Raw genomic sequence first — 10,163 nt, forward strand, 5'->3', positions numbered from 1 at the left:
CCAAATTAGTGAACATTAGCTAAAATAATAAGAAAAAATTTAAACTCTAATCATTTTTTAAAAGCATTTTGATTACTTAAAATTGTAAAAGTTCAAATTTCACAAAATATCATACTTTCTCATTCTCTCATGACACCTCTATATCACTTATCTCCCCTCCTTACAATTGTTGGTAGGGATGACAAATAAATTCGTATATGTAGATAATACTCGAATCCGTCTTGACTTTGATGAAGAATACTCAGTTTGACCGGGTATGAGTACAAATACAAGTAAAACTCGAAATATTAAACCGGTGACAAGGATCGAGACGAGTATATACTTACCCGTCCTGTTCCTATCCTTGTCCCCGTCCCCATCCTCGATTTAATACTCATCCTCAATTTGATTGTTTTAAAGAATTTTAATATTTAATTATGTGTGACTGCTTATTATGATGTGAAACATTTGTGGTTGTTTAATTATTAAGAAGTCTCTTGATTAAAATATGAGATACACAAACAATCTAATTATAATTGTAATATAATGGAAAGATAAGCTAAAATTATTGTGTGTTTTTTGCAAAGATAAAAATTAATTAATTTTTAACAGGTACGAGACAAGTATGAGTAGGGGTATACTCAATATCCAACGAAGACGGGGATAAAACAAAAATTATATACCTGATGGATATGTGGACGGGAACGAGAATGAATTTGAACCGTGGAGATAAAGACGAATATCATAAAACCTGTATCCAACCCACCCTATAGCCATGCCTAGTTCATCACCTCTCACATTTCTTTTTCTTTTCCCATCTCAGTTTCTATTTCTTCCTTCTCTTATCTCTCTACCATCCATCCCTCTTTGATTTTTCTCTCTATACACTTTCTTTCACTTTATGTCATCCCACATCTATCTTATTTTTCCTAACTCTTTCTCTACTTTATCAATATGTAAAAGATATCAATAAACATTTTTAATTATTAAATAATTAAAAATATTTTTAAATTATTAAATATTTTTAAATTATCAATAAAGCTTAATATTAAAACTTCAAAATATTGGAGTTGGAGTTCAATTTTGTACTTACATGAAATCGCAACTAAAAGTTTCAACTTATTCCTAAACTGTCGAATTTGGTAAGGAGGAATTACACCTCCTTATCAAAATAATATATTCAACCATGTAATACAAAAGAACTCAAGACTATAGATTCAACGAGATCATAAACCAGAAAGTAGCAAATATGATAGCTTCAATCTATCACTTCCAAGTTAGTGTTATAATCAAAAGAACATATCTATCGTAAATTATAAATATTCAACTTGGAGCAATAGAATAAAGTTTACATACCAATATTTTATTACAAGAATACACTGCTAACAAACCATTATCAAATGATTCAACACAAATTTCAATTTCTAATTTGAATAAACTTGGATGATTCAACACCAATATCACAATCCTAATCCAATATATTGAAGTTTTAGAAAGAAAGAAAACCAGCTAACAGGACATTAACATCAACAAACCACAAATTTAGTTTGACCAATTACAAATGTTAATGAAATTAAGACAACCAACATGACAATGAGATTGAACTAGATACAAGAATGCAACCAATAGAACAAGCTGGAACCTTCACAATCGACAAATATTACTAGCTTGCCACCTCAGCTACCAACTGTATTCATTAAGAAAAAAATATTGTCATCTCATCAAAATTTAAAGATCAATATTATTAATAAAATCAGCCCAACACTACATTATTCAATAACAAGTTTTAAATTATAGAAGAGATAGTAATCGACTTCATCAAATGAAACTCCATTTGAGTTTTGTAAATAGAGTATTTGATGGAATTTCTATTTTTTAAAAGATAAGAAATTAGAAAGTTGATTCCATTGTTTTCTTTCCTTGATTTATCCAATCTACTCAATAAAGTTAAGGGTTCACTTATTCATCAAATTGACTTTATATTACCTCAGACTTACATCTCTCACTATGTGATTTAACCATACCCAGAAAAAGTCTAATTAATCAAACATAATTAAATGGAATCAAATTTAAACTAAATATATAATTGTTCTTATACTCCACTTTACAAACAAGCTAAATCAAGAAATCATATTACTGTCTCTTGAGACAAGCAAAACGTGAAAATTTAATTAAATTAAATATTTATCTACTTAAGCATGTTTCAAGTTGGAAAATAAATTTCCAAAACTTTGATAAAAGAATTAAATATGTTATAAATATATAGAAGTATTCATTTTCAGTCTCTTCAAAATAAACCATCTCATTTTGATTCCTCGTTTTATAAAAATGTGAGTTGCAGTTCCTATTATTCACAAAAGTCATATTCTTTTGCTTTCTCGCTTTTAAAAATAAGAATCATACAATACAAAATACATTTTCATAAATGAAAAGATTAAAATGAGATTCTATTTTTAGAGGAACTAAAAGTGAACATGGCCTTATTTAGAGAGAAAATAAAAACATATTAAACTCATTATTAAAAATGACACTATATCCAAATTGTGGACAACTCTTAACAATTTACTAAATATAACAAATAGGTTTTCAATTAATAGCATGAATTACCATTCATTCTGATAAATCCATTTTGATTTAGTTTAATTTTAAGCATAATGAAATACCAAAATCCGATGTACCACAATTACACCAAAAAATGGTTTGAAATAAATAGTTTATAGGTAGATAATAATTTAAGCAGTCAAGCGTTAGAGTCGTGTTTATATGTGTATAGTGAGATATTAAATTGACATCATACTTTTTTGTGGAAATAATTTAAGGCTTTACCTTTTCGATGATTCCTAGTCATCCAACCACTCATATTATCACTTTATCATTTATCCGGATGGCAGGAATGTGGGCAATCTTAGACCAATATTTCCCTTTCTGATTTTGATACCTCTCTTCTAGTAAAGGACAATCATTTATCCATAGTCTTTCAAGAGAGGATGATAAGTGATCTTCTGGCCAAGACTCTAGGCTTTCGCAATTATAGATCCAAAGCTTTCGGAGAGAAGTGAGATGTTGAAGCCCATTCCCTTCCCACGACTTCAATTCATCTAAATCCCATAGGGAGAGAGAATGGAGAGATGTGAGATGTTGAAGCCCTTTTCCTTCCATTCCCAAACACTTCAAACCATCAAGACTCTCAAGGGACAACCGTTGGAGAGAAGTGGGCAGTAACGGCTCCTTCAGCAGGATGTTAACAACATCTGCCTCCCCACCACCCTCAATACAAAGCTCAAATAGAGAAGTGAGGCGTTGGAATACGAAACCTAACTCATCTTTAGACATACATGATAGCATTCCAACATCAATCCAAAGTGATTCTAAACTTGAAGGAAAACGCCTTGCACCTAATGATGCTACCTTTGCAAGCTTAAAGAGCCTTAAGTATTTAAGGGAAGGGAAATCAATCAGTTCTGAAAGTGACCTAAGTTTCTCACAATAACGGACATCAAAATTTATTAATTTGGGAGCAGGCCCTCCACCTTGAGTAGTAATTTCTTCCAAGTTGGGACACGAGTAGATACATAGAGTTTCAAGAGCAGGGAAACAATCTAATGTAATGAACGTAAGAGAATGACAACTCTCCCTAATTTTCAGAGATTCAAGTGATGTGTATTTGTACCACGTTTCATGAGATAAAAATTCTAAGTTCTCACAATAATTAATCTCAAGTGATTTCAATGACGTGGGCAAACCATCATTTGGGAAGGAAATCAAAGAGGGGATATTGTTAAGAGTCAGCCTTTGAAGACAATTGGCACCTAGTATCATTCTTGGCAAACACGACAAGCTATCCCATTTGAAAATATTTAGCTTCTCATACGAAAATTCGTCAAGAAGAGACAACAAGCCTTTTCCCCCTTCACTAATCGATAAAGATTCAATTGATGTGTTCCAGTGTAGATCACATGATTTTGCCTCTAATTGGTTGCATTTTGAGATACTAACCTCTTTTAATGAAGGCAGATGGTTGGGCAAGTTTCCTCTCAACTTCGGACATTGGGATAAACTCAAATGCTTCAGCAAAGGAAAATGAAATTCGCTATTTTCACCTTTAAATGGTAGCCACTCCTCCCATTCTAACATCTTTTCAAACCGGAGACTCTCCAACATTGGAAATGGCTGAAATAAAGAGGATCTTTCATTGTTGCTATAGAATTCTTCATCAACTGTCTTCACCATTTTCATCCTTTGAATCACAAGCTCCTTAAGAGAAGGTAATTGTCCAAATGGTGGAAGTGACAAGCAATAGTTGCAGTCACTGATACGAAGGACTATAACATTAGAATACGAAGACTCACTTAACCATTTCGGAAAGCTTGTGCCACTATAGTATCTGATGGTGAGTTTCTTTAGATTTGTTGATGGTTGCAGGTTCTCAAGTACATCTTTCTCAATTTGTGAATCTTGTGGATCTCTTCCCCACTCTAGTGTAAGCTCCTCAATCTGCTTTTTTTTCTTCATGTTGGCTTGAAATGCATCCATGGGATCAACAACATTTTGTAGCTTCAAAATGGAAAGGTTACCTTGTAGAAAAATAAATTTTCTTAATTCTTTGATGCTCAATCCATCTTTTCTTCCTACAACAAAGGAAGTCAATGTACGAAGATCTTGTAGTTTGCATATTTGTGTTGGTAACTCATTCAAATTTGTGTCCCTAATATCTAGGTGACGTAGATTGATCAAATTTGCTATCTGTCTTGGAAGCTGGATAAGAAATATACAATTTGCTAATTTCAGAGTTTGCAAATTGTAAAGTGTAAAGGTTGCATCGGGCAATTTTTTGATGGGAGTAGAGGAAAGGTCAAGATACCGTAAAAGCACCAAATTTCCAATCGAATCAGGCAACTCAGTGATATTTCTGTATTCTGACAATGACAGTGTTCGCAAACATCTTAGTTTAGGAAGCCAACCATGTGATACCCTTTTGGTTAAGTAATCACCAAATGGATAAGGGGACTGTGGTAGAAAGGTGCGCACAAACTTTAGCTCATACAAGCCCTCAAATCTTTTAGAGACATCCAAATATTCTTTAAGAAATGCTAAATGACGAGTAGTTCTTGGGATTTCATCACCATCAAAGTTGTAAGAACTTTTTCCCGATACTAGTCTAGCTAAATCATATGTGAGGTCATGCATTCGAAACTTTTCCTCTGTTATAGCTTTGTCTTTTTCAATTAAAGATCTAGATAATAATTCATTAAAGCATTCATCCCCTGCTGATTCTAATGATTTCTCTCCATGGATTTGTTGAAGAAAGCCTTCAGCCATCCATAACAAAATCAATTCCTTCCTATCCAACAAATGTTGTTTGGGAAAAATTGAGCAATAAGCAAAACATCTTTTCAAATGTGCCGGAAGATGAAGATAACTTATGCGTAAAGCAGGTGTAACATCATTATGTGCCCATAAGTTGCTTTTCAAAATTCTATTCCATTCCTCTACATCAACAATTGATCTCAAAAGACCTCCCAATGTTTTAGCTGCTAGTGGTAGGCCATCGCATTTTCTTGCGATTTTTCTACCAATTTCTTCTAGCATCGGATATTTGATGAATCCTTCATTTCCAAATGCATGTTTTGCAAGTATACACCAACAATTTTCATCTGTTAGACGGTTCAGCTCACATATGGGAAATGTATGTGTTATTTGTGCAACTCTATGTTGTCGGGTTGTCACAATGATCTTACTTCCCTTCTTTCCACTTGTAAAAGGTGCTATTAAATGATTCCAGTCATTGTATTTTTCATTCCAAAGGTCATCCAGCACAAGCAAGAATTTTTTATCTCTTAAGTTGTTTTTCAATTCAACCCGAAGTGCATCTAAATTAGTACTATCACTCTTTTTAGAAGTGACAGATTCAACAATTGTCTTTGTAACTCTAAACACATCAAAATCATCAGATACCCATGCCCAAATTGTCAAATCAAAATGTTTCTGCACTGCATTATCATTATAAAGACATTGAGCTAGTGTTGTTTTTCCCAGACCACCCATGCCCAATATTGTCAGCACTTCCATATGATTCTTCTTCCCATCTTCATCAGATAAAAGCATTCTCTGGAGCTTCTCTTTGTCATCTTCCCTTGCAACAACAACAGATTCAACCAATGAATCTTTAACTGTTCTGGAAGATACTCTTCTAGAAACACTTTGCAAACCAAGAATATCTTTATGTTTCACAAAATGTTCTAGCCTTGTAGATATTGCTTCAAGCTTGGAATTCATGCTCCGATAAAATTGATTAAAGGGAGAAGAAAGGAATGATCTGACCTGGTTAGTGAAGGTTTTAGATTCTCCCTCCACCTTGCACCTCAAAGAATCTGTGTTGATTTCATCCAACAAGTCCTCAGCATCTAAGACAGCATCTTTGAGCTCATCAAGCCATGCCCTCACTGCAAGATCAGTGATCTGTTTTTCCTCAGCATCATTCAGCACAGCATTGAGTGACAACAACTTTATCTTCAGCTCATCCAAGAGAGAAACATTGAGCTTTCTGTTGGCAAAGTAATCTCGAAACTCTGAAGAAGTAATCCTATCCAACAAGGTTTGCACAGAAGCAGAGATGAGAGCCTCTCCCACCATAGCAAAGGCCATTCTTCTCTTGTTTAGCAAAAAAGTAGATCTGATCTGAACACTGAAGCTTGAACTATGCTTTTAAGTAAAGTCCATGATGAGTGCGCGTGAACCTTTGACTTTTTGGTTTTTGTTTTTAGCATTAAAGAAGGTTGACTGACCAACAACACTGTGGCATTATTGATTTACTGTATTGGTAATCAAGCGTTTGTGCATTTTTTATTTACTCAAAATCATGATTCAACAAAAAATACCATCCATGAACACTTTCATTATCATTTTTTCTTTAAAATCATAGAATCTAATTCGGGTATTAATTAAGTCTTTGTTACAAGGGCCATTTCTTCTCTTGTTTTGCAAATAGTGTAAGAACTCTGCAGCTTTAGCTAGTTGTAGAATGTGATAGGGACTCGTCTTAGTGGGGCTGATATAACTAATAACGCTCTTCTGGGAAAGTTAGCTTGGAAATTATGCATTAATGAGGATTGTCTTTGGGTTCAGTTACTCAAGCACAAATACCTTCAAGGAAAATCTATGTTCACTATCAAAGCTAGGCCAGGGGACTCATGTATATGGAGAAATATTGTGCAAGCTTTTGTTTCTATTAAAGATGGCTTCTATTTTAAGCTTGGAGCGGGTGACACTTCCTTTTGGTTTGATGATTGGCTTGGGTTTGGCCCTTTATCTAACCGTGTTGGTTTAATCCATCCATCAGATATCTTACTAAATGTAAAAGACGTTATCCTTAATGACAATTGGAACCTGTCCAGATTACAAACAAATCTCCCTGTGGAAGTATTGACTCGTATTGCGAATGTGAGACCACTTTTAGTCCATGAAACTCAGGATAATTGGTGTTGGAGGCCTAATGGAACTGGTTTGTACACTGCAGCCACTGCTTATAAATTTCTGTTATGTGATAATATTACTGGAGTAGGTAGGGGTAGATGGAAAACGCTCTGGAAGCTATCAATTCCTGAGAAGATCAAAATGTTCCTCTGGCTTGCATTTAGAACGGCTCTTCCAACAAATCAACTTAGATTTCAACGCCATTTGGCTGCCTCTGCATCTTGCCCCTGCTGCCTCACAAGGGATAAAGACATTCTCCATTGCCTTAGAGATTGCCACCATGCTCGTGAAGTTTGGAAGAGGCTTGGGTTCTCTACTTTGCCTGCCTTCAATGCTACTAATGTTGTTTCTTGGATTGAGAGTATGATTTATGGTGATCACTCAACCCTTTTTTCAGTTGCAGCTTGGTGGATTTGGAAATGGAGGAATAATTATATCTTTGAACAGGAAATTTGGTCTATTTCCCAAGTATTAAATTGGATTAGAGCTCTAGAATTAGATTGTGCAAGGGAGGTTGCGATTTATGGAACCCATTCCAAACCTAAGTGGTCTCCTCCTCTAGCTCCTTTTCTTAAATTGAATATAGATGGTAGCTGTTCTAGAAATGGCCAGATGGGTACTGGTGGTTTGGTCCGTAACCAGCAAGGTGAATGGCTGACGGTTTTTTCATCCAATGAAGGCCAAGGTGATGCTCCTCTTGCAGAATTACTAGCTCTTAGGAATGGCCTTGAGGTTGCTTGGGGATGTGGCTACCGTGAAATAAAGTGCGAATGTGATGCTCTTGATGTGGTTAATGTGGTTATGGGACTTTTGGATTTGAATTTTCATCCCCATGCCAGAGTTGTCCTGCAAATTCGTATGCTTATGAATCGTGCTTGGAGTTGCCACTTAGCTCATGTACCTAGAGAAGCAAATTCCTCAGCTGATATCCTGGCAAAGTTTGGTGCTCATCAAGGTGGGAAGTGGCATTTTTGGTACACGCCTCCAATTATGGTTAAGAACAGTGTAGAGCATGATGCTCTTCTTATTTTAGTTTGAGTTTTGTTTTGTTTCCTTTCCTTCTCCCTGTACCAAAAAAAAGGGACTCGTCTTAGTGAGAAATTGATGTATTATATATAAATAATTTCCAATAATGTCTTGATTTCACATTCAACAGTACTGTAAATGCGTGAATCTCTATGCATTTTGGATTTGTTTTATTGCTTAAATGTTGACTGACCGACAGTATGGCATCTTTGCATGTGTACTCACATGATTGTATATTTTTTATTTACTGCCAAATGTTGTATATAAAACATACTTTAACCAAAAATATATTCTAATAACATTCTCATTGTAACTTTTTGTTTTAAATAAAATAAACTTTTCAGTTAGCAATTATGTCTTGATTAAAATACAGTTTATTGTTATACTCGATGGTTCAAGTATGTGATATTATGTTATCCATTTCACCTATAAAACTTCTTTTTCTTGTTCTAATACTAGAAATAAAAGGTCATAGCTTTCTGCTGGCAAATATTCGAAACTCTTTAAAACTATCTAGTGTAATAGCATCTTCACAGAAGCAGGGATAAATGCCTCTACAACTACATAAAAGGGCAATTCTTCTCTTGTTATGAAAATTGTACAAGAACTCTGAAGCTTTAGTAAAAAGCTGATGGTGATATGGTTGTGACTCATGAGGAATTGAGGTATTATAATGCTAAAGTGATGTCAATGATTTGATTTCACGGTGATGCAAACGCGTAAACCACTTCTTTTTATAAGAAATATTGACTGACCAATAATATGTATCGTTGTAAATAAGGTGCACATTTTAAATTAGTAGATACCTCAATAGTGCTAATATTTTATTTGCTTATAGGATGAATCAGAGAGAGCAACTTAAGAGAAATGGTAATAATAGTTTATTTATTTCCTTGAATGTGACCATCCAACCACTCTCCATTTCGACTTTTTCATGTATACTTCTTCTGGCTTAACCAGGAAAGAAACAGATGCATGAATATAGCAAAACTGTTTATCAGGTGACATAAAGAGATTTGGTGGTAATTAAATGGCAATCACAATTCTAGTAATACAGTGAAATGCAGAAAAACATTTATGAATTCCTAAAACTGGACACCTCATGCCTCAATCCGTTTGTTTGATGCTTCTTGGTGTATGATTACGGATACCTCAATTATGCAATATTGTGTTTGCTTAATTAGTTTCTAATAAGTCATATATATCAGGGAAGTAGGGAAATCTACAGGTTTGTAAAATAAAGGGAAAACTAAAGAGAAGTAATATAGTTCTTGGGAGACAGCTAGGGTGTATTTCATCATTGCTGACCGAAGTGTGTTTGACTGTCATAACTTATTCATGATGTTACTGAGGATTGAATCAATAGATGAAATTTAGCTATAGTTTCCTTTTAAACAATTCTTTATCTATTAATGATACCTCAGTTTAAAGTTTTATGATGTCTTTGAAATTCATACTTCATTTATGTAATAAGATTATTCTAATATGAGGGGAAGTGGGAAAAAAATTCATACTACTACTACTACTACTACTACTACTACTACTACTACTACTACTATTATTATTATTATTATTATTATTATTATTATTATTATTATTATTATTATTATTATTATTATTATTATTATTATTATTATTATTATTATTATTATTATTATTATTATTATTATTATTATTATTATTAT

At 33.8% G+C, this 10,163-nt stretch overlaps 1 pseudogene across 1 annotated transcript; it reads right to left on the bottom strand.

Moving 5' to 3' along the window:
- Positions 1 to 1,262: 1,262 nt before the first annotated feature.
- LOC114916723 (putative disease resistance RPP13-like protein 1 pseudogene) lies at positions 1,263 to 6,721 on the bottom strand (annotated as a pseudogene). The gene is made up of 2 exons (XR_003805327.2): positions 2,806 to 6,721; positions 1,263 to 1,666 (listed from the first exon to the last, which is right to left on the bottom strand). The product of XR_003805327.2 is annotated as a putative disease resistance RPP13-like protein 1 pseudogene (transcript).
- Between the last annotated feature and the right edge of the window lie 3,442 nt (positions 6,722 to 10,163).

This window comes from Cajanus cajan, chromosome 2 (genome assembly GCF_000230855.2).
Source record: "Cajanus cajan strain Asha chromosome 2, NIPB_CcT2T_4, whole genome shotgun sequence".
Classification (NCBI taxonomy): Eukaryota; Viridiplantae; Streptophyta; class Magnoliopsida; order Fabales; family Fabaceae; genus Cajanus; species Cajanus cajan.